Source organism: Amphiura filiformis, chromosome 4 (assembly GCF_039555335.1).
Source record: "Amphiura filiformis chromosome 4, Afil_fr2py, whole genome shotgun sequence".
Lineage (NCBI taxonomy): Eukaryota > Metazoa > Echinodermata > Ophiuroidea > Amphilepidida > Amphiuridae > Amphiura > Amphiura filiformis.
The window spans coordinates 13,823,543-13,848,760 of record NC_092631.1 but is presented as its reverse complement, the minus strand read 5'-3'; the positions used below and the strand labels follow the sequence as shown (position 1 = coordinate 13,848,760).

At 37.2% G+C, this 25,218-nt stretch overlaps 1 protein-coding gene across 1 annotated transcript in view; it reads right to left on the bottom strand.

Moving 5' to 3' along the window:
* LOC140150569 (ras-related protein Ral-A-like) overlaps positions 1-25,218 on the bottom strand; it is a 53,397-nt gene that overhangs the window by 20,369 nt on the left and 7,810 nt on the right. Inside the window, exon 2 of the mRNA XM_072172602.1 lies at positions 20,959-21,009. The gene's annotated coding sequence lies outside the window, so the exon portion shown is untranslated. The remainder of the gene's footprint in view (positions 1-20,958; positions 21,010-25,218) is intronic.

Sequence of the window (25,218 nt, the reverse complement as noted above, 5' to 3'; positions counted from 1 at the left end):
TTAGGTCTAGGTCCAGGGACACTCCAAAGCCGAAAAAAATAAATAACTTTTTGAAATTCGAGTATAGTCCCACCCCCAATTTTGAAAAAATGTTCACCCAAAAACGGGTGGGACTATACTCGAGTCCACCCCCCAATTTTGAAAAAATGTTCATCCAAAAACAGGGTGGGACTATACTCGAGTCAGTACGGTACTGATAAATACGTATGATACACCATCTTGGATTTCAAACTGCCAGTGAGTCATATTTAGTGATATGAAGATACTTATTAATTACAGAATTATTAATTACAGAAGCAGCAATTAAGATGAATACAGTTTTATTAGTTCAATTTAAAGGAGCATTTCGTCATCCTAGAAATCCTCTTTTTATGACATTTTTCAATAGATATCCACGAAAACAGCTTATTCCCAAAATTTTAGTTGATTACGATTTTGCATTTGCGAGTTATGCATGATTATGTGTATTACACTGCTCCATATAGGCCACTGTTGTAATTTCGTTCTGGTATACCAGAATTCAAATTTGACGATATTTTTGCTAAACGACTTAATCTGCAAGAAATATTTTGTACATTAACATTATGTAGCCAGAGGTTTCCAGTGGTATAAAAATCTCAACTTTTTTTGAGAAAATTTGGGGATGAGACTGTGTATCAAGAAATGCCCTTTTAAATTAAAAATTAAATATGTAAAATTAAATGAGTAAAATAATACTTGCAATAACAATTTATTGATAATAAAAAATAAGAAGACTGCATGTGATGTATATCATGCTTTGCGCTTTGCTTGAACTCTTCTTTCATACAAACGGTCAAATCTAAAAGAAGATCCTCAATATTGATTACATGTACTTTAAAATTACACACTGACCCACTTATCCCTACTTCACCTTGATCTTATCATAACACACATTCCTGAAAAAACACTAAACCCTCTAGATAAAATGGGCTATTCCAGATCAAATCCATACACCCCCTGTGGAAGACATGACCTTAATCTCCCAAACAGGGAGTGTAGATTTCAAATGGAGTCATCCATTCAGGTAACTCCCATTTATAATTCACCATCCCTGCATAGAAGATTAAGATCATGTCTTCCACAGGGGGTGATGGATTTCAACTGGAATAGCCCTAGTAACATCCGGCATTCACTTACACAATTTTTAAAAGCAATCACCAACTCCCCACAAATTTGTGCACTATTATTCCACACAGAAAAGGAAAATTCCAGCAGAAAAACCTGGAAGCTCAAATCAATAATGAGCAAGTAATTGGCCAATGATAAACACCATCAAAGGCATTGAGAGTATAGCCATAATTTCATGAACCAAAGGCGCGACGAGCATTCCGACAAGGTGGCGGCGGGCGGTGTTTTGATTCATTCCATCAAAAGAAAATGCTGAATCAGGCGGGGGGGGGAGCTTGATTTGATTGACTATATGGTAAGTTTCCTTCACAGTCCACACTATGAACGATCAAATCGAAGGCCATAAAACAAGAGAATTCCACACTTTGGAGCACAAATCAGCCACATTTGCAGCCATTGTGCCTTCATACTTGCAAAGGTAGCCCAATTTTTCCCAAAGTGCAATGACCTTCTCCACCCTAAAGCTCAGTTACCCATTTGAATACAGCCCAACTGAGTAACTAAGGCACCTTGTGGAAACCATAAGCATCGGTTTATTTTCAAGACCAAAAAAAATGCTTCCATAGAAGAAAGCATCTCCCAGATAAAAATTTTAATATTCATAAAATCCAAACAGTGCGTGTTAGTTTATCAAGGCGACTTCGCTCATCATCACTGGTGATAATCGTGGAGTCTTTTCAACTCCCCGGGGCAAAGGTACCTTTAATATTAAGTTCCATCAATAGTGGATGGACACTTTAGCGGCAAAAGGCTGTAAGTGATTTCTTATAACAATGTACTTACGATCTTCTTGCATTGAACCTATGTAATAGTCTCTTCTTAACCTTTTGCACAGGGGAAAAATATCGCCAAGAGCAAATTGCATAATTAGCCGAATCAATGAGTTGTTCCAGCATCTTCAGCTTTAGTTGAGAAGCAGATTACACATTGCAAGTCAATTATGTTTGTATTATAGCAGAATTTATAACCTGGTATTTATGTACGACTCGGAAAAACTAAACAATTTCATTTGATAATTACAAAAAGGGATTACATGTATCAGATACTTTCTGAATGGCATATTTCGTCTATTCACTCCATCAAATTATCAACAATCATAAATAGGCCAAATTAATCATAATATTTCATGTTCATCTAACAAACTACACTAACCCCGAGAGAAGATATCATACCCTTCCCAGAATCCTTTGCAACACGACACCTGATTCCAGCAAATAAAACTCCCATTACTTTGTACAAGTTCACTTTGTTTTCATGTTGAGAATAGACTGGCTACACATGGGTCGACACTCGACAGTCATGAAATAAACATAATTTGCAAGATCTGGTTGTGCTCGGTTCATTGTACTTTTTGTCACTATCGACCCATTTTGCACTAGATAGCAAATCAGTACGTACCGAAAATAGAAAAATGCATTGTGGGAAGTGATATAACCCTAACCCAACCAAAAGCTACAAAGGGCTATAGCACAAAGCAACTGCAAGTGAAAGTATCCCCCCCCCCCTCATAAGTATCTCACACGATCCGATTGCATCATCATGCGAACACACATGGCACTGAAAGCTTGGCAGGCCACGATACACCCCATGGCATGCTATCCCCTGCCAAGAAAACCCCTTTTCTCTTCATCTGCTTTCTTCCTCCCTTCTTTCCTTCACCTTTGCCAAAAAAGCCTCCAGTAATAAAACATTTTCTGAATTTTGGCAGCTCACTCATGTGGTACTAAATCTACACACACACCTTCATCCTACCTTCATAATTGTCGAATGCCAAATTTTGCTTTCAGCTTTAACCTTTGCCATTTGTTTGGTTCATTAGACAAATTTATAATTATATGGTTGTTCTTTGGTGAATTTTGGGTGTTTTAGTCTAGCAAATACCTGATAATCCCTTCACAGACCAGTCTTTCCTTTTCAAATAAATTTTCACATAATTTTTCAAAACTTGCATTCAAGCATCTCATATCATATCCGTCCTATATATGTTACAGTTTCTTAATTAGTACCATTCAAATTAGAGTACTGCACAGCAACGTTCGTAGAAAACGTAGCTGCAAATTAATTTGTGCGAACAAACAGAAATAATGATGAGACAATATATTAGAATACACATTCAACCCTATTACCACCCAACCTTGACTGTCTCTTCACATTTATTATTTTTTTGGAGTGGTATGATATCCTCATACACTAATAATAATCACAAACGATTCATCAACAGGCTACGCCTCTATCACATATTTTTTGCATTTAGGCATGCAAAAGGTTTAACTCGCATCTGAGTTACTCCTCTGTGCTCAATTGAAGTCCAATCCCTGTTAAACCCTAACCTAGTACAGATGTATTCGTGAATTGGAGTCAGAGAGATATTTTGGCGAATGTCATTTTCACGATTGCTTGGTCCTGCCCTACATGTATACCTCCAATACATTTAAACATACGCGAGTTGTTAATTTCGCAGATGAAACACCATTTTTGAAATCCGTGAAAATAAACCCCCTCGCAAAAATGACCACTGAATACAGTATTTGTTTTATAATTTATATTACAGATACTGCATTTTTACTTGGGAAAGCAGCATACATGTACCTATATTGGCTATCCAAGTTGAAATCCATACACCCCCTATGGACGACACAACCTTAATCTTCTACCCAGGGAGTAAGAATTTCAAATGGGGTTACCTAAATGGGTTACTCAATTTAAAATCTACACACCCTGTGTGGGAGATTACAATCATGTCTTCCATACTGGAAGGATTTCAAATAGAAAAGCTGTATGTAACCCTTCTCATATACCAAGTTCTTATACCCAATAATGTATAACTGTTTTTGCTCCATACTAAGCAAACACATCTAACAATATAAGAATCAACATCTGTAGGCTATAGACCAGCTCTGACAGACAGCCGTGCCTCAAATGCATTCGGGATAAAACAGTCGCTAGTCTTCTCTGTACGACTTTGTACCAACTTACGCTTGTAATTTTAAAGATAGTGGTAGCAGCTTTCAAGGGACTAGACCCCGCAAAGACATGGCAATCTGTATCGCTGTTGACTTGCAAACGTAAAATGGATTACAATGTTGATATGTGCATGAATGCGAGGAGAAAAATAAGATTTATTGGCAGAGAAGTGTGTTGTACCTAACATCCATATCATTATCAATGCTATAGAGTTACTCAGAGCTGTCTTTCTTGTTGTGATATAATTACACAAAATACAAAGCAATTTGAAAGTGAAGAACTTGTAAGCAAGATTGAATATGGCATAAAAGTCTTGATCATAAATTTGAAAATGTCTAGATTTAAACTACATTGGGCTATTCCTTTTAAAGTCCACACTCCCCTGTGGACGATTTAGCTAAAGTCTTCCACAGAGGGAGTATGAGTTTTGAATAGAATAAACAGTTGGGTAACTTCTATTTGAAATACTTTACTCCAGTTGTGGAAGATATAGGTAAAACTATAATACAGAGGGAGTATGGGTTTCAAAATGATTAACTCTGACCAGTTACATTTGAAAAACATACTCCCCCTTAGGAAGATATTTCCAAAATCTTCCACAGGGGTAGTGTGAATTTTAAATGGCATAGCCCATTACCACAACACCTTGTGATAATTCAATATAATAAGAGATTTACCCGCAGGCAACGGCTCTTTTAATTTGTGTGGCCGGCCAGCCGACACATGGTTCTTTAATGCCCGCAAGTTTAACGAGAACACAACCCCCGCAAAACGGGATCCTGTCCCTGACCGCACATACTAAATTTAGCTTCCATGGGTAGTTTGGTAAACTGAGCAACCAGTAACAGATTGCTCAAGAAACTCAAATGTACATTTTCAAAATAAATTAATCAGCATTCAAGAGTGGGAAGGGAAAATACAGGGGGGTTCAGGGAAGGGGGTATTTTAATGTATTTACTTGATCAGATGTGGGGGTGTGTGTGTGTGATGTTACAATCATTCGGCTGAATTATAACACATTCTTATTCAAAAACGTTTTAATTTTTTAAACAATGAATTGGTATACATCAAGTAGATCCTTTTGTCTGATTACAATTTTTTTATTCCTATGATAAAATGATCATGGCAAAAGGTACTCCACTTAGTTAGATAATAATTATAAACAGTTGCAGAGGAGGGGGAAGGGGGGAATAGAGGGAACCAAATGGGGGAACAATCTAAATAACTGCCTCAAAGTGATACTTTTATTTGCCTCAGAATTGGGTATTTTTTAGACTTTTTATTTTGATGGGGGAAATGGGAAGGGGAGGACAAAGTACAAGATTGTGGGAAATGCCCTCCCCGAGCACTACCACTATACATTACCAATTTTATAGCTAATATAATCAAGTGTTGTGACATTGAAATAAAAACAAAATAATGTAGGTTTATAACTACTTCTAAATTAACATTACACAATACACATCAAAGGGGGTGGGAATTACATGTAGTGGCATGAAGTGAAAAAAAACCCATTTTTCTTCAAGTTCATGCTATATTCCTTGGTGCAATCCAATTGCCTCAGAAAGTAATAATTTGCTAATTGTACAAAATCAAGTTCATATAGGAGTAAAAGAGTGAAAGATTGATACACTGACACACACTATACATGTATGCTATAGCACAGTGTAAAAATGTGATCATTTAATGTTATACAACGATTGGAACCCTTTTGGAGAGCCCCAAATTTTACTCTTTTGAAACACAAACTGTCACAATAATTTCTTGCAAGAAACTGCAACCTCTAGGTTACATTACATAAACTGTATTTATTGAGAAAAGAAAAGTGTCACATTTACTTATTTATGGGATGGGGCACAGTTGTAATGGAGAAACTAAGTTGTTATTATTATTATTATTTACATGTTTTTGTTTGAATGCGCTGCCACACTATCAAGCTGAGATATTGTATTTACAACAGGGCCCTGGGCTTCATCATCTATAGTTTATTATTTCATATAATGTTCACAGTAACATTACATACACGGTGAACTATTACTGAGCAATTGAACATTTAGTTTATCAAAATGTTGATCTTTTTTTGACAAAGTCTACAGAGTGTTTTTGGGCGAAACAACATTCTTAGTATTCAGAATGCAACTCCTTATGTCTGATGTGCTCTCATGTCCCACCAAAAATAATATCCAAACGCTCATACCCCAACTCTTAAGTTCTTTGTGTGTGTGTGGGGTGTGTGGGGGTGTGTGTGTCCTAGTTCAGTCATTCATACCATTATTCCCAATACTTATGTTAAACATTTACAATACCCTAAATCATTGACAGTTTTCTTTGGTACGCCCATTTCCTTTTTAAAGGAATTTTTATGACAAAGCATCTCACATCACTGTGCATTCATTCCTCCAAAATGCTATTCCAGTTCAAATCCACCCCCCCCCCATGGAAGACATGGCCTTTATCTTCGACACAGGTTGTAGAGGTGTAAGCAGGGCCGTAGCCTGCTTTCTTGGTTGGGGGAGGCAGGACAAAATAAAAAAAATTTGGGCACAGACAAAAAACAATTGCAGTTGCATCATACATACATATACCGCGTTTGTTTTTAGAGAGACTGTACATCTTCGAGCGTCCAAAAAAGGCTTTACTGGGATGATGTGCGCACGTAGCACGCAAACATTTTTTATTTTACACTATTTTCGCCCATGATTGGGATGAAAAGGGCTTTCTTGTGACATTTTGCACGCATAGCGCACAAAAACTTATATTTTTGCCCATGATCTGGGCAGTGGCGTAGATTTCTTTTTGACATTGGGGGGGTGGTGTTGAAAAAAAGTCTTGAAGAATAGTGAATCCAGGACCTTTTGGCGACAGAATAAGTTGATGTTACAAATGTGCGAGAAGCGCGCGAAAATTTTTGCTATTTTGAAGCTAAACTGATGAAATATGGTGCAAAAGTGGAATAAATGCTGTAAGCTTCATGAAAATTTGCATTTTGGGGCTAAAATGGGCAAATATGAGGTTAATTTGGTCAGAAACCTATATTCAGGAGTCAACATTGGGGGGATGATTGTATGGAGCATCCCCCCTGGCAAAATATTGGGGGGGTATAAATCCCCCCCATCCCCCCGGGATCTACGCCTATGGATCTGGGTGAATTTTGATGGAAAAGGGGCTCTTGCTCTTTTCTTTTCCTTTGCCCTCCAGATTTTCTCTTTCATTTTTTGTCACAGGGGCATTTTTTTTAAATTAAAACAATGTCACACCACCACCAATAAGACGCTTGATGGTATCGGACACAATGTGCGAAACAGCTGTCACAATGTTTCGACGTCAATATCACATCAGGGCGAAAAATAGTATAGGACGATATCATGTTACCAGAGAAGAGAACAAAACCGTATCTTCAGCTGTAGAAATGTCAAAAGTGACACATGTGGGATATTGTTTGGATATTGTTTTAATTAAAACATTGCCACACACATCACCAATCAGATGCTTGATGGTATCGGACACAATGCAGCAAAGTGAGTTGCACATGTTAGTTCCAGATCGGATTAATTAAAAAAAATATATCATCAACTGGTTCACATCAACCACCACATTTCAACTAGTAAACATTTAAAAATCACTATCCCCAATCCCATCCATTTACAGTCCACATTTGTTAACTTAAAGCCACATTGTAACATTTCCATAAAAATAGATTAGTATTTCTTTTCCATAAAATGTTAGCTTTTACTGTCAGATATGTCCCCTTTTAATTTTGAGCCGAACAACTTGGGTAAAGCAAAGAAAATGTGAATAACTACCAATGTAGATGTCAATGCAGGGAGGCACTCTGGCACCATTCCTCTTTATCGTAGTCCTTGATTATGTTTAAAGGAAGGCTATGGAAGGCAATGAAGAGCGACTTGGCTTTACTCTGGAGCCCAGGAAAAGTAGGCGAATAGGCCCGCGGACAATCACAGACCTGGATTTTGCAGACGATATTGCTCTTCTAGCTGACAACCTCAAAGACGTGCAAGAACTGTTACATCTTGTTGAAGCTACTGCACAGAAAGTAGGACTAGGAATGAATGCCAAGAAGACCAAGGCAATGCTGTACAAGGAAACTCTGTCTTTAATAAAAACACTGGACGGAAGCGAATTGGAGATTGTGCATTCCCACCAGCCTTTGTTACAGGCTCATTACAGTGTCAGTGTGACAGATCAACATTCACTTGCTGTGTTCATAATTAGCATATTTTGAAGAAAAGTTTATGTTAACTTTTGTCACTTTTTAAATCCTTTCTTTTTTCATTCAAATTGGTGTAATTTGGGGAAATTAAGTCTTATTATGCTGAACGATGCCTCAAAATATGCAGCACAAATTTCTCTATCTATTGACTACTTCATTTTGAAATTTAGGTTTATTATCTTTTATAAGTTTTAAGATATTGCTTTTGTTTTACGTGTATGGATACTTTTTGTGCGCAGTATACACTAGGATCCACAACATGCTCATCTATCAGGACACAGTTCTTTAACTCCAATACATTTGTACATTCATTGAATGACCTTCAAAAAATTAGGTACAAAAACTCATACTCTGCAACTTGAGGTCAAATTTTGTACTATGATTGTTTAATTGAGGTTATTGAACAATGCCATTGGGATGAGGCCATTGTGGTCCATAGTGATATAAAACCAACAATTTTTGCCCATCTGAAAGTTACAGCTGCAGAAATTTCAAACACTTCAATTGCTTTTACAATTCCCCGTCGTCCGCTCTGCCTTTTAAAAATTCAAACTTCAACAGTATTAACAAGTCCCAGGAGATAACATGCATTACATCTAGAAAACGGCGCTAAATTATTGGTCTATATCATGCTCAATGGTTTATTCATCTGCACTTCCCCATGTTCCATGGGCGTGCGTGTCGGACTCCTTGATTCATAATAGTCGTCTTAATTGGTCCCACTACAAATACCTTGTATACCTCAGGGACCTATTCAATTAACGTCACAGTCCATTATGTCATCATATCATTTTCATCGCAAAAATCCATAACGTTTGATCTTAATTTGCATCTTAAATCTGGCCCGTTTTTTAAGATGAACTGTGTGATGATAACAGTTTGAAGTATACCGTAAAACCCCGTCTACAAGCATATATAGTGTTTTTTATGAAAGCTAAATTAATTCGAAGTAAGCGTAAATATACCAATACAATAGATTGGTCTTAAAATAATACTTGTTTGTATATGCTTGGATCCGTAATTTATTTGCTCAAACTCCATAATGGCGCCTGGATAAATGTAGCTTTCATCAGAAGTACTAGATATGCTTGTAGACGGGGTTTTACGGTATTTGATCATACAATGTATCCCTGATTTGATTACTACTATCAGTTAATCAGTCAATAAATCAATCAATTGATCAATTGATCAATCAATCACACAATAAGTACACTATTAATCAATCAATCAATCAATGAAATTATAAAATATCTGAAAAATAAATTGTTTTTCCATTAATTGATCAACTAACCAGTTCAATTATAACCAGGCTTTCCACTTCCCTATAACCAAACATTCAAATAATAATACAATATAATCAGGGAAGAGGTTTACATTTCCCTGGTACAACCAAGCTTCTAAGCTTTGAAGTTGGCGTTGGTGGTGGTAGGACAATCTAGAAATTAGATTTCTAGATTAGACAATCAGATGTGACCTGGGTTCCCGCTTGGTCCAAAAATGATGGGGTCCAGTTGGATGGAGACATTGTTTTGGGTCTGTGGAGTACAGGGCTTGAAATGAGGATTTTAGTACCAGGAGCAAATATACAGAGATTTGCTTAAAAATTGCTCCTGGTCTATATCTGTATGCACAAATTTATCTGAGAACCAGGAGCATTTTACCATCCAACAAGCGCAAATTTTCATTTTGCTCCTGTTATTTCCAGGCTTGGTGGAGTGTGAACACAAATTCTGAAAAGGTTATCAAGTTTTAGTTTCAAATTATGGGGTCCAATCATCCAGGTGGATCACATAATCTTCCCCATTTGAAAAATAAAGAGGCCATACTAACTCCCATTGGGAGCCCATTCCTTTTTTAAAGGAATTTTTATTGTGCAAAGAGATCACATCTATGAAAATGAGAACAATGATATGAAAAGTATGTCCATTTTCAAATTTTTGAACTTTTCAGTTAAAAATGTTATGTAAAATGCCATCAAAGACTGAAAGTAAGAAATCAAAAGATATATGAATTGTAAATTTGTACATAACACACAAAAACTTTGACAAAACTCACTTCGCTTGATCGTCACATTTAAACTACACAACATTATGTTATCATACAAGCAATATTTATACTTGTACATATGAACAAGCCTTGTCAGTACAATTATTTTCCACATTTTAACCATGCGGAAAATAGGTTGGCCTGAAACTAATATTGTCAAAATATCGATTGCACAAAAGGGGTTCACAAGGTGCCCCTCATCATCTTTAAAGTGCAAGAGAATATGGTAACCATGGTAACATTGGAAATTTCAATTTTCTTAATCTCACATATGACACACTTAGCACAATTTCCCTAAAAGTCCAAATAAGTGATGCTTAACTCTGATTGTAGTCTTCCACACAGCCACATGAGACAATCCATTTGAAAGTGGTATACATCCCAGTATGTGAAGAGACTAGAGTCACCTCTCAGCAAATCGCATCACATCAGCCTATTTACCTACATTGGGCTATTCCAGTTGAGATCCATACACCCCCTATGAAAGACATGATCTTAATGTCCTACACAGGGAGTGTGAACTCCAAATGTGATTGAGAGACTCCATTTGAAATCAACACCCCCTGTGTGGGAGATTAAGGTCATGTCTTCCACAGGGGGTGTATGGATTTCAACTGGAATAGCCCATATTTTTATATGATATGTGAAATGAAATGTAACCATAATGTGATTATTATCTCAATTCCTCTGTCGTCGTCATCGTCATAATCCATTCACAAGGGATAAACAGTGAACGGGTTACTGTGTGTGACAAGCAACTGTTTACTTTAGCAGTGTTTCTGCTTCAAAATATTTCGGGTATAATGTACTTTCTCCGGTGCTGTTAGAGTGTTAGAGCAAACCCGAGAGACTTCTGCATTTATTACTTTCTTAAAAAATTATGTCTAAACATAACTTCTGAGACCAAACTGTTCACAAACATTATTCTATACATCTGTTTTTATTTTGCATTCAGTTCTCTAATTGACTAATTACACTTAATTGCAAACAACTAGTATGTCACACATTATGCAGCGGGTGCCCTCTCAGAATACATTTCTGGGTGAAATTAGAATGGAACGGGAAGAACAGAATTTTATATTAAATCAGCCTTTTTTGGACCATGTTTCACCTCCAACTCGGACAGGCAAATTCCACGCCAACTAGGCCTTTTGTAACGTCCATAACAAGATTTTGTAATGTTATTGCTCAAAACAGGAGCATTTATTTCAAACTAGCTAATCATGCCTCCATAGATTGATGTCGGACCTACTTCAAGATAGTAAAGAAAAAATCTGAGGAAGCACCCTGACAGATTTTTTTTCATTGTGCAATTTCTTTAATTTCTTCATAATGCTTCAAAATGTAACGTCCGTAACACTAAATCAACAGCGTAGGACGATACAGGAGTATTAATTTCAAACTTGCTTTTCATATTTCTCAATTACCGGCACTTTTCCCCCAGAATGAACAAGTTGGTTATGACACTGATGTTACGCCTATTTTATTTTGAGTTTATTTTCAATTCAGTAACACCATAATCACCATTATACCAAAAGACCTCTTGTGTTCTGTATTCAATCTAAATAGCACCCTTCTCCTATATGCATTAGCACTCTTTCAAATACATGGTATCCTTTCTGGCTTTCATGACTAAAACACCCTTCCCCTAATTCCTTTCATTTAGAAGCTCTGTCATCGAATATGGTAAGCGCAATGAGGTCCGTAACATGCGCATATCTTGGCAGCCAAAACGAAGTGGCGGCGGAAGAAGAAGGGATGGGAAAAAGAAATAGTAACGAAAAAAGGACGGAAAAAATTTGAAAAAGTATAAAAAAATTTTGAAAAAATGGTACTATACATGAAAATATGTTGCTTTTAGGGCGCTAGGGCTTATAATCCTTTTTTTTTTTCGGACTGTTGAGGAAGAGGTGGCAAAATTGAATTTTCTTCAGCCCCCCGGGGTTACTAGGAGCAGCCACGGTACGCCACTGCGTAAAACCCCTTCCTACTGTTCTCGCTATACTGTTCTTGTTATTAAAATCAACCCCTCTAAAAAGGTATAAGCCCTACATAGCAATGAATACTTCAAACACTTTGACAGTAAATGAAATTAAAATATACCATTGCAATTCAGTTACAAATGGCAATATAAAATACAACACAGACTGTACAAACCAGCCGGTTATTTTTAGTGCATGTGTTGATTATTGAATTAACGGTTTCATTTTGACACTACACCCTATCATGTTCCATACATCATGTTCATACCTGATCAGCCCTCAGCTAGTATAAATGCTTTTCAAAACTAGTGTCAAGCTATCAGTTAAAAGAATATATGAATTCCTCTTTAGTAAAATGTGGTATTAAAAAGGAATATGATTCTGTGAATAGAGATGTTGTTGCAAAGCACCGTCCACCTGCCATGAAATCAGGGCTTTTTTTATCAATTTAAGAAGGGGATAGCAAATTATTTTTGAAACCTAAAATTTTGCGGTTCTTGGATTGCATGGTTTCTGGTAAGAGAGAAATTTGAGAAACAAATTGCCTGACCCAGCCCACAGACTTTCCACCTCTTGCCACCCACATGTCCTGAATATTAGTGAATTTTGTAAACCAGAGTCTGCTTGTGGGTGGAGTTGGTTATGTCGGTCTGGGAAATTTTGGGTTTCTGCGATATCTATAATAACTTTCCCTGTCCGAGTCAACCACATCACCATCCTATCACAAGTGAGTATCACTCCAGCACACTTTAATTTACTGCTCCAGTGATGGGCCGGTGTCACCCGACTCGCCCCTCCTCCACTCTTGTAAGTGACTGTATCCATTCCCACCAAAGCTCACATATGAACTTGACCATTGTCCCACATCAGACCAGTTCCTTTCACAACTAGCCCACCATCACTTTGCCAAGTGCAAGACCATCTCAAGTTTTAGTGTAAAGTGAAAATATATGTACACTCAAATTTACAATGAGACCTCCGGGCAAGTAATACCTGTGTTACAACTTGTCTTGTTCATTTACATTTACACAACTCTGCCAAAAAGCAAGAGCCAAATTCAAGCCCTAATTCACAATACTTTCCAGCTACCTGGCGTTTTACCTCACCAATTAGTTGTTTCATCGTCACAAATTTTTCCTCCAGTCTAACTTTTCCCCTTCTCAACCATTTGGGTAACCCAATTTGAAATCCACACCCCTTGTGTGCATGACCATCTCAACTTTTCAGTACCTCTGAAGTGAAAATAAACTTTTTTTTACAACTTGCCTGGTACTCTCAACTGCCAAAAAACAAACATCAAATTCAAGCCCTAATTTCAGGAATTTAGCTAGGAATAGGATTTTACAAGTGCCCATCAGTTTTCACCAAAACTGTCTGTCCAAAATTTGACCCTAAAAACATAAACCAGACCTCTACATGCATCTGCACTTTATGGGTGTTTGGTCAGTTCAAATAGTTACCACTATATTTGACTTATTAGTCTGGTCTTGTTTTGAGTTCACAAAAAATATTCAACCATTAGAATTTAGCATTTGTCAGACACAGGCATTAATTTTGCCTGTCCCCATCCAAAATGACAGGTGGACAGGTGGATAGCTAACACTCTGCCTGTTCTCCAACACTTTCCAGCTACTTGCAGTTTTCCTTCGCCAATAAGTTGTTTCCCCCTCACAAACTTTCCCCAGATTAACTTTGCCCCCTCTTACCTTATAGCTCTATTCACAGGCGAGCGGTCACGCTTATGATGACATCGTTTCTTGTCCGGATCACAACATACACATATTTGCGGCGTCACCCCTTCTTCATGGCTATCACTGCACCCACCGCCACCGGTGGCTGTTGTTGCCACAGGGCTTCGCTGGCTGTACCTGCGAGCCGCAGTGCTGCACGCGATCCGCGAGCCCGTATCGTGCCTAGCTACCCTACCAGTCCGGGGCATTTTACCTCAACACACATAATGGCAAGTACTACCACTTTGCCTAATAACATCAATAGACAATTGACATGGATTATTATTCCTGGTCATATATCTTGTCACGTCTTCAGTTCACCGATCAAAAAAAAAAAAAAAAAAAAGAGGTCATGAATATTAGATATCTCCTGACCATTTCAAGTGCAGCATCAATTTTATAGTCCTATATTGACAGTATTTCCAAAGATTATAGGTTCCGCTAGTAAACAAGCCCATTTGGGGTCGTTTTACATTCAAACTCGATCCTTTCCTTCAGATGCAATTTAATATCGTCACTAAAATCAATCAAATCCCTTTAGGCATATCGAAATGGTTAAAGTACATGTATTGAAGTTATGGCACATTCCAGTGCTCCAGGGAACACTCTTAGTCAATATCAAATCTGTGTTCGTCGGAGCGCTTTCTGAGCGGGCGTGCCTTTTAAGACACATTCCGTTTTTTTTGTGAGATCGGGGGATTATTAGCGTACCATATTTTGTCAACAATATGCCAGTGTAATCAGCTGTCACGCGCTGTCAGGTTTTTGTAAAACGTAATTGGGCTGTCGTTACTGTGAAGGCTTAATTACCATTTGATTGTTAAGAATCTATGAACATTTTTCCCCCCTGGATATCGATCGTACCGCACAATCTACTTACGGCGGTTTTGAAGAGGATATGAACAGTCAGACAACTTTGCTATAATACTAATCATTTTCTCACCAATTTATATATGAATATTTGATGATTTAGAATCATAAACTGTAAATTAACTTAGCAAGAATGGCTCCAGGAAAAACGCAGCACAGGCTGAAATACATGTATGAGTCATTTTTCCTTCTTGCCATTTCTCTTCTTTCTATTCTTTTTTCTTATTTTTTTTTCTTCTTTCTTTATCTTCCTTGAATCAAATGTATTTTAAATTTTGTTTTATTAAATATTTGGATTACAAGAAATTATTTTTGGGAGTAGCAGACTTTTTGAGAAAAAACATGTTTACCTTTATTTGGGTGGATTTTTAAAAAGTGAACTTTTGGGGGCCACAGCACAAAATTGGGTGGATTCTGGTAAGGTTTTGGTGGATTTAGTGGAAATATTTTGGGTGATCTTGGGTGAATTTGAGGCAAAATTTTAAGATTTGGTGCAGATTTTTTGGGCTTTTGTAGATGGGGGCTCACTGTCTGGACCTTGCATCTTCCCTGGTACCAAATAAGCTGCAAGAGGGGTTTTATATAAAAGGAGTGTTTTTAATCAACAAATTGTCCTAGAAATTTCTGTTTTTATAAACTAATTTGCAATTTGTTAATATTTTTTGCTCAATCTTGTTAAAAACATGTGATGCGTATTTGAACAGTTCTTGTGTCTTTGTTTAATTTTAAAGTTGTCTGGATTCAAAGGGAAAATGGGAAGGAAGGGAAAGTGGAAATAACTTTAATTAAAGAAGGTGTGAAAGGAAGAGGGAAACAAAAAGAAGAGGAAGAGGGTGGTGTCAGAAGAGTGGCAATTATGATGATGAATAACACCACCTTAAAGGGGGAATAATACCCTGATTTTCATCAGTACCCCTCTTCTTTTTTTTCTTGCAAATTTATGAAGTACATAAATATGTTCATCACTTCGTGTCCTGAACTTATAAAATATATCTACATACAAAGTGCTTTTAAACCATTTTAGTAAGTCATTTTAGCCCTATATATTTTTTGTTTACTGTATCCTAGTAACTCAGATGCATGTTTCATAACAAACCATAATTTATTCTATTCAACATGTTCAAGTAGGGTACATGAATAGAATACATTAAATCCTTTGTTATACTCTCTAGATAGAAAATCTAGTGGTGCATGCAAAATATATAACACTGAATAAATTAAATAAACACTTACACAATGGATGCATAGTCATTAGTCAATTTAATACTATATTGTGTTGTTATGAGAAGAAAAGGTTATTAGGTCACCATATGTCAGGTTATAGGTCAATTGGTTCAGGTCAAATTTAAGCATCAATTTTGAATACACAGTATGTGAGAGTCTGTGATATCATAATGAGGCATAATTTTGAAATTCTGTCTTTAACTGGATATATATCGAGAAGTGCAAGGTGGATATACTAATATACATGTACCTTGGGATGTAAATGGTGAGTACAATTTAGAATGCCTAGTTGAGATGGATTTCACAAATAAATAGAGAATAGTTACCAAAAGCATAAAAGGTGAGCTTAAGGAAAACTCCCCAATATGGTGGTATAGGTGACAAGAAATACAATTTTTTCAACATTGCTGTAGTATGGTTGTGTTAACCTGTTACCTGTGGCTTAATTAAGTTTCAGTGAAATAATGTCGCAAGTTAAAAATACAAAATATCTCAACATTGAAAATAGAAGCATTGTAACCAGTTCCTTTTTGATAGTTGTGGAGCACCAAGTTCATGAAGTCATAAAAGAAATCAGGAACCACTTATTCCCATTTTACATATCAACTTTATTTCCCTAATGTGTTAGCAACACATATCCAAAATTTTAACGAAATCCGTTGATAGTAAGCTTTCCAAAATGAAGTGAATTTAAATCATCAGTGATGTACCACCTTTTGGCTTCTACTTTTAAAAGCATGTAAGCTACGTTGTTATCATACCACTAAGGGAAATATCAAAGAACACCGCTAACCTGATATATTTTCGTATCTAGTCAGTGAGTGCGTATTTTACGCTTTATATCTAGTCAGTAAGAGCGATTATGAAGCCCGACACGCTGCGTGTACGGGCGAGGTACTGGCGTGATAAAGGCGACTTCAGCGTAAACCGGGCGCGTAAAATGCACTCAATCTGTAATACGCGGAACAGTCATCTATTTTTTGCAAAGTTTTCCTATTTAGCAGCAATTAAAATGTTTAAAAGCGTAATTATTTCCAAATTTAGAATGACTTAGTGGTATGATAAATTAGTTATTAGGTTCAGCGTCGGTATAGTGCGGGAAATTATCGCGCTCAGTGTCATACTGGGTTCAGCCTTGGCTTCACCCAGTATGACACTTCAGCATGACGATAATTTCCGCACTCATACCGACGCTGAACCTAATAACTAATAATACCGATGCCACCAATAAACGAGAAGATTTGCCCTTCATTTTGCATACCACTTTGTCCAATTTTTTTTTTTGTAATTTCTTCACAAAATGCAAAAAAAAAAAAAAAAAATCAATGGGTGTAGTACCCCCTTAATATACCAATGCAATTTTAAATGAAGTATGTATCAAAGTAATACAAGCAACGATTTACAGGAAGTCTCCAGCAATAACAACATTATGCCTTATATTTAAGAAATATAATTATCAAGCATAAATCACATGGATTTATTTAAAACAAACTCATATTGACCATAAAACAAATAAAACTGTCTAGTGCAACAATGTCCCAATATACAATGAAGGCTGACGACAATTGAGCACAAATAACCATGACGTCATTGCACCAGGCAGTCGGCGCCCGGGAATTTTGAATATATCGTGTGTTGAGAAACGGCTGTTTTTACCACGTGATTCGTGCTTAATAATAATTTTTCTAACATAATAAGGCATAATGCTGTGATTGCCGGAGATTTCCTTTAAAATATCCAAAATCAGTACTTTTAACATTTCCCCTAAAGACCCATTTCCTGAAACAGTCTAATCATGACATTTGCTGAACACTTTTTATCCTTGTACTAGGATTACAGATGTATGGTGGTTTTAATTCACTTCATATACTTTGTTGATTTGAACATCTTTTCTTCATTCACAATTCTATGTTTGAATTTCAATGTGTACACAGTGCATTGCAAATTCTGCCATTTGGGGAAAAAGAAGGGTTTTTTAAAATGGAAATTTCTTAATGTTCCATATAGATACACTATATCACTAGGAAGTTCATTTGTTAAGATTTAATTCAGATTTGGACATTTTCTTGACTATTTCTTGACATTCCTTAACTATTTCTTTATTTCAATTGTAAAGAAATAGTTCAGAAAAGTTAAGAAATAGTCAAGGAAATGTCTGAATCTGAACTAAATCTTAACAAATGAACTTCCTTTAGTGCTAGTAATTGGGTATTTTGGGAACTGTTGTGCTTGTACTGCTACAACAACATACTTACTAGAGCAGCTGTTATGCAATGTGTGGATTGCCGATGTACAAAAATAGATTTGTAGTTGTCACATTGAAATGCACATATAGAGGGTATGTGGGTTATGGTTGTTTATATAACATGAATTTGGGCCATGTGTCCTATAGTTAGGAGATTTAAAATTTATGACAAATTGTATTATAACATGTGACAAGTAAGACTAATACATTTTGGGCCGATGATTTGAGTATGAACTTTACATATAGGGTACAATACATGTATGTGGGTTATGGTTATTTATGTATCATTTATGTGACATATACCCGCAAACACCTGTGCGCGTGTGTGCATACTCGCAAACACCTGTGCGCGTGTGTGCATACCCTTGTGCATGCATGCACAGTTTGCACACAAACCCTTGATGATGCATTTTTAATTTCCAGTTCTCCATCAATCATTTTTACATATCATTGACACAAAAACGGAATCGAGTTAGACAATAAACTGCTCGCTAGTATTATGTTGCGAGGTCACAACCACACCGTTGCCTGCATGCAATGACCGTAAAACAGATGGTGAAAAGTTTTTATTGTCATTCATTACCAACATTTTTACAAAAGACTATTGACATTTTTGTTTAAAAGACTATTGACATTGTATTTTCATTCACTGTTTTAATGCGCATTTAATACGCCATGCACAAGTACGCAGGCTACTCGCAGGGGCGTGCCCAGAAACAGGGACCCGGGGGGCTGAAGTCTGAACGGAAAATGTTGAAAGGTTTAACATCGACTGCGTCAGCGCCGCAGTCACGCTTGCGCAACAGGAGGTGTCTGAGGGAGGATGTGCCCGCCTCAGAATTAGACAATTTTTGAAAGTGAAAGCCAATGGAGCCATTTGGTGCAACATTTTTACACATTTATTGGTTATTTTCGGAGCATATATTTTTATTTACCAGATTTCTAACTGAGCCGCAAATTTTAGTTAAAAATGAACATGCAATGCATGCTCAATAACTCGCAATCAAAGCCTCAATGAAGGCATTTGGTACAACATTTTTACATTATTATTGGTTATTTTGGAGCATAGGCCCATTATATGCATCTACATTTGTGTATATAGGAATATTTTCCATTCAGCTCCATTCTCGGGAAATTTGACCAAAAAAGTGGCTATAAAATACGTTCAAATTTCCTTCAAAATTTGTGAAATAGGCCTATGGATCCACTTTTGGGGCGCTTTTTGCTCCCCTTTTGATTTTCGGGGGTACTATGTCCCCCCCTGCCCCCACTGGCTATGGCACTCTCACTCCCTTTTTTTTAAGACCCGGGGCTACAGCCTGACCCCCGGCACACGCCTGACTCGTGGTGATCATGCGCGCTTGTTTGCGCATTAAGACACGATACGCAAAAGCAGATTACTTATGTCCAAGATTGGAACAATTGTAACACACTTTGCAGTCAATTGTGAGATATTAGTGACCTATATATTTTGCATCCGCATATTTACAAACATAATAAAATATACGCTGGAACAAGCTTATTTAGGGCTCTTTTTGAAATTCCCTTACACAGGAAGGTGTGCGCCATCCTGCAGCTTTCCTGTGCTAGCCTTCTTTTGTTAAAATCCTGTGTGATTATAACTGTGTGATTATCACTTCACTGACTTAAATTAGGAGTGCGCTTTCCTGACCGAGCTTTCCTAAGGCGCACGCTTAGCGAGGGGAATCCTGCCTTCTTTCTGTGTGAAAACGAGGTAGGGTATTTCAATATGAGCCCTTATGAAGTTATGAATTGATCAAAAATAAATTAACTTTATTGTCAAAATGTATGGAAATAAGCCAAGGAGACAAATCCACTGCACATTTGACTGAATATCTTATGTAGCTTTCAATGATTGGAAAAAAGGCAATGACATCCAGTGGATTGGTGGGCAAGGGTGAAAATAAGAAATAATGAACCAGGGGCTCCTTTTTACACAAAATGGCCCCTAGTTCACTTCATTCAATATGGAACCAGGGGCCACTTCTAATCAACAAGGGGCCAATATTTGTTCTGGATAAGTTCATCATGCATTTATGGATATGGAATTGAATTTTTGGGTATACATGTAGTTACCAGGGGCCAGTTTCTGAAGAAAAGTGTCCCCTGGTCAGCTTAAGTTTAGATGGGACCAGGGGCCATTTCAGAGTTTCTAGGGGCTAAACGGCTCCCGTCTCCCACTTATTTTCACCCTTGTTGGTGGGGGAAAAAGATTATTTCCAGTGAAAAATCGTTTTGGTCATCATGGTGTACTTAGCGTAAAAACCAAATACCATTATTTTGTCCACCTGAATTTTTTCCCCAGAAGGTACAATTTTTTCTCAAGCTCCGGGTAAGACAAAAGTATTAGTTTTGCCCACCCACACAATCTTCTCCTTTTCACCCAGGTCAAAACACATATTTTCATCACAAAACTGTTACATGTCACCTGCTTGCAGATAAGTTTATTATACAGTATTATTAGTATTATCAGAGAAACAAAGGAGATGTACTTACAATTATCTTATTGTAAATACCAGGCTTGTGGTGCTCCAATAAGAAAGGAATCTATGTGATGGAAAGAAGAAGAAAGAGAAATGGAACGAATATATGTTAGTATATGGGTGCAGTTATAAGATTAATTTGTGTGCAGAGAATATACAGTTTATGGTACTTCACTTAAATCTGAATTCAGATACTTAGCATTCTAATATTCTATGTAGACAAGTGAAACAAGTGAAAATTAATGTTTGATGACAAAATACATAACTTTTTGGAATATTTTTGGGGCGCATAACACATGTATGGTCAGGCCTCGAAATAAGAAAAAAAATCCAAGGGTCTCCGGACCCTTGCCTTTGAAATTTCAAGGGTCCTCACCCATTTTCAAGGGTCCGACCCCGGACATTTGCCTTTGAAATTTCAAAAGACAGAATTAGCTACGGCGATAACAATGTAGATTGTAGAAAATTGAAAACCTGGGTTGAAAACTTGATGGGACTCTAAAATGAAAGTGTACTCAAGGAGCTGGACATATTATGTGAAAATAAAATTCCAGTGGAACAACAAAACTAGGATTTTCTGCTCTTTGCTTGGTTAAATTTTTACGGGTCACACGGAACCGTACCGTAAGAAATGTGCGGGTCCGCGCCTACTTTCACGGGTATTTGACGCAAGGACGCGCCTTATTTCGAGCGCTGTGTATGGTCACTTCAGAATCTATTTAAGATACAAATGCGTACAAAACCACTGCATTTTTAGATCTTCAATAGATTTTGAAGTGAACATAATTAAATCTGCCCATTTTGGATAAACTTGTAACAATTTTTGGTGATTTTTCCTCAAATGTGCTAAGTGCGTTTCTGGCTTCCAAAATCACGTATTCTTAGCAAGCCTAATGTAACAGCATACCCTGGAGAGCAACAATACAAAACCATTTTGGAGATGTATTAAATTTCTCCGCCGGTAGGTTTTTGGCGTTGGTCCATTAGAACACCTGGGACGCATAGCTTCCTGTGGTGTGCCAAGGATAAAGAATGATTTGAACGCACAATTTTGCTCAGTCTTCACAGATGAAAATCTCCAAAATATTCCAAGCTTCACTCTAAGTACTGTTCCTGATCAATGCTAGTCATGCTTGACATAATTATCACTACCCCAGGAGTAGAAAAGCTATTGAAAAACCTTAATGTTCAAAAGGCAACTGGTCCTGATAACATTCCAGCCAAGATTCTGAAAGAAAACGCTTCTACCGTAGCTCAAATGATTATCATCTGGTGCATTATGACAAGACTGGAGTCTGGAATGATGCAAATATTTCACCAATTTACACAAATTCTAATTATCATCCTCTCCTTCAAACTGCATTTGTATCACCTAGTCTCCCTCATAAGTATCATTTGTATCACCTAGTCTCCCTCACAAGTATCATCAGCAAGCAGTTGAAGCATATCATTGTCAGCACCATAGCGACTAATTTTGATTGTAAGTCTATTCTCTGTGGAAAGCACTCATAGTTTCAGACGAGGGAGATTGTGTAAGACTCCATTATCTGGTCTTGTTGATGATTTAGCACTCAAGTGCTAAATGTCTGTGGCCAAATAGACCTGTACTGTGTGCATCATGGACTTTAGTAAAGCGTTAGACGTTGTTGCTCATCTCCGTCTCCTAGCTAAACTTCACCATATTGGTACTACTGTCAGGGGTGGAATTTCGACGCGAGTCCGTGAGTCGACTCGCGCCGAGACTCCCGTAAAGTCCTATTGCGCGAGTCCATGTGGACTCGCGCTGGAAATCCCTTCAGTCAACTTGCATGCTTGATCGGTTCATTCACTCGGCAAATTTTCATTCAACACTGACTCGCCATCGCGAAAACACAACGCTGATTTTTAACAACAAAGCCAATTAGTAATCAATACTACCGTACCGATTAATCAATAAAAGTTTCTAACCAATGCAGTGATTGGATATCTAGCCATCAACAACAGGATAATCAGCCAATCATAACTGGTTTCTATTATACACGACGGCACTGTGACCCGAGTCTGCAAAGCCAGCCCCTCGCCCATTTTACCCATAATTCTTTTTATAAGAAATAAAAAGCCAAAATTGTGCGCTCACTTCCGGGTATATCGGATCTTGTGGTAAATGTTTACGACTGTCAAAATTGCACTCTGCGCTCTCACGCTGTCATCGCCAATCACACATGTTTGGAAGGTTACCGCACATTGGAATGTGTTAAATTAAGCGATTTTGGGCCTGATTTTTGATCATTTCTGAGCGAGTGACAATGGCTAGCAGGACGGGTACCGGTAAAGCAACTAATGAAGTGGGAGGACGATTTAAGAGAAAACTATTTATTTGAGTACAACGAACATGACAAAGATGGCTCGAATGCAATTAAAGCTTATTGCAAGGTGTGTAAATCGCATTGCCAGAAAATAGCATCAAAATATAAATGTAAAGTTGCAAGGGACGCGATGACTTATGGTAGTGAAGGGACAACATACATTTTAAAAACCAACTTTGTTTGTGTTATTTGACAATCATTTAATTGCATTCTCTACACCCTAAGTTATAGTAATACAAACTGAATGCATTTTACATAATGCATGTACCTTGCCTGCCCAAAATGATCTACATTGTATAAGCAAGCACAAATTTGCCAATTTATTTTGGACTCCCGCAAGATTGTACTACGAGCATCCGTTTGCGGGAATCCATGGACTCTCGCAAAAATCTCCTGCGAGAATCCACTTGGATTCCCGTGGCACTGAACGAAATTCCACCCCTGTACTGTAAACGTAAAATGCAGTTCTAACTGGATCAATGCCTTTCATTTCAAATACATTTGTAGGATAGGTTAAAAAGCCATAAGTTTTCCATGTTCTACTTTTGAAATTCAGTTTTGTCAATATGTCACTTTCTGTGTTTTTCCGCTTTTCTTGTGGCTTCCTGTGTTTTGTCAGTTTTACAAGAAATTTAATAAAGATATATTACAAACTTTATGCACTTTTTATATGTTTATAAATGAAAACAACAACAGACACACATTTTTAGATTTTTTTTTTCAATTTTATTTACGAAATCCTAGTTTTTCTGTTTTCTACCTCCAATTCTGTGAAATTTGTCCATTTTCCGTATCACAGAAAACTTATGGCTTTAGGAGAGGTCCCAAAGAGTCATCATTGACAAGGAATAGACCTATTTTGTTGTCAAAATGCAGTTGACAATCTGCATGTTGACAATTCCAACATTTGGTAATATGCCATAAAAATTGAGGACTGTTAAAATCCATGAAAGATGAAGTCACTGAGAGCTGTGTAAACTTCCAAATCTTATGGTCCAGGTGACATGTTTCGTACTGCACTCTCATTCAAATCTGATTACCTCTGGTAATCCATGTATTTACAACCTTTCCTAAAGGCATCATGAAATTTATGGTGAATACTTTCCTTGTACTCTTTTCACTATTAAAACAATCTTGAGTAGCTGCTGAAAAAGGCTAAACCAAATGTAAAGTAAAATATGTGGAAATTATGAGACCCTTCATCATGTTCTTAAAGGCCACTATAAATATCTGGAAAACACATTAAGTTAGGAGCTGTGTAAAGTTTGTTGGTATAGAGGTGAACAATAACTAAACATTGGCTTGATTATATTTTAAGCCTACTTAATTGGGTTACCCTTGAAAGTTTGCCTGGTCAACCCAGTCCCTCTTTAACCATTGTAAAATCATGCTTGACCAAGGTCGGCATACTTGGCAATTGGCATAGTAACTCTGTTCTCCGCAAAGATATCAGTGACGTTACCAGTCCTGGAAGTTCTACCATGACCTACAAATTTAATGTAGATGGTACCACAAAAATTGCTGGTACCACAATTCCTCCTGATAATTCTTCTCACGCACCAGACTAGATCTTGTCCTTGTTGATGAAAGCTCACAATCCATCATCATTATTGAGCTCAGTAAATATTCCTTTCAAGCAAAACATCCACAAAACCCATGACTACATACAAATAAAAATATTGCTACTTTGACCACTGATTTGCAAGAACAGGGTTATGACACATTATGACAGGGTAAAGCTATTTTGTATTAAAATAGGCACCAGAGGCCTCAACTCACCTCATCACTAGCTCAAACAAATTTATGTTTTATGAGCTCCATTTTCCAAAAAAACAAAAAAAGTGTGTGCATGCAACTTGCAAGCAAACTTAATTGAATTTTCATTTAACATTTTGCTTGAAATAATATGCATTTCGTTGGGCTTACAA